Raw genomic sequence first — 1,395 nt, forward strand, 5'->3', positions numbered from 1 at the left:
CCCAGATCTACATAAATGCGTTTATGTTCACGCGAATCATTCGTGATCCAGCTTCACCTACAGAAGAAGTGAGTAGAAGGTTTTTAGAAGGCTTCTGATACAGAAGGTTTTTTAATGAATCTTTGCAAATCGCCTTTCCTAATAATGTGCTAATTAGCAAGTTTCAGAATGAATGCGGCTAAAGTAAACAGTCCATTAAGACCCTAAAGAATCGTATCAACTTGTGGAAAATGGGCATCGGATGACCCCTTTAAAACAAATCAGAATGTATTAGCAACTCTACTTCAACATCCACATCACCGTAACAACCTCACAGTAACACATTAAAACTATTCAGAACCTGGCAACATGCTAAAAACACTTGTTAAAAAACACCCTGGCAACAACCTAACATTACCCAAGCTCAACCCTTTTCAAACTGCATAGCACACCATAGCAACCACCTATCAACTTCCTCACAACATGTTAAATAATCACTCAGAACACATTGGCTACATTCACACTGGCCAACTTTAAACAGCAGGTTGTCTGTCATAGTGTTATGAATCCTGTCCATGGACTTCCGTCCGATCGCCACGAGAGGTCACCCGTCCATCATATTGACTCTCTCACTACACAGACTGTTACACGTCACCACGGACTACATTTCCCATCATCCATTGCACTGATTGCACACAGCTGTAACCAATCACACACACACTAGCCTGTTTTTCTGTGTTCAGATTCTTGCCTGTGTTTTCGGATTACCCTTTTGTCTTGCTGTTTCGGACTCTGTTTGCCCCTGCCTGGACTAATGCTGTTAACCTGGATTATCTCTTGCCTTGCCCTGTTGGATTACGTTCGCCGTCGATTGACCCTTGCCTGTTTCTTGGACTATCTTGTGTCTTGCCCGTACCATACCCATTTGCTGGTGTTCGACCCTGCCTGTGTTTTGACCATGTTTATTAATAAAAGCTTGCAAATGAATCCGCACATCTCTGCATTACTGCATTACTGCATTACTTTTTCGTCACTTCCTGTTTGTTGCTGCCGTGTGTTTTGAGTTTGAGCTCCGTCAAGTTAATTCTTTATCGTCTATTTTTTATCTTAAAATCAATTTTATACAACATAATTTTCGTTTCTATAACGTGTGAATATATCCAGTCCGCTATTAGCATATAGCCCGTTAGCATCGCCAGCGTGTTGCCGCTAATCTTGTTTACATTGCTAATACTCTATTCACACACATTACCATTGTTTTACTCACTGTTACTTGCTTTAATGGCGGATGTGTGTCTACCTTTGAGTGCAGGTGAGGACACGTTCGAGCTGCATTCGGTGCTGGAGGCCGTGGAGTAGCAGATCTGCGACCTGGTGGAGAGGCAGACCCAGCTGAGAGAGCGGAGAGCCGCGCTG

At 43.0% G+C, this 1,395-nt stretch overlaps 1 protein-coding gene across 1 annotated transcript in view; it reads right to left on the reverse strand.

Moving 5' to 3' along the window:
- The window catches only part of LOC107677268 (dihydropyrimidine dehydrogenase [NADP(+)]-like), a 186,546-nt gene that overhangs the window by 163,189 nt on the left and 21,962 nt on the right, over positions 1–1,395 (reverse strand). The window lies entirely within an intron of this gene.

This window comes from Sinocyclocheilus anshuiensis, unplaced genomic scaffold, assembly GCF_001515605.1.
Source record: "Sinocyclocheilus anshuiensis isolate Anshui unplaced genomic scaffold, SAMN03320099.WGS_v1.1 scaffold392, whole genome shotgun sequence".
NCBI lineage: Eukaryota > Metazoa > Chordata > Actinopteri > Cypriniformes > Cyprinidae > Sinocyclocheilus > Sinocyclocheilus anshuiensis.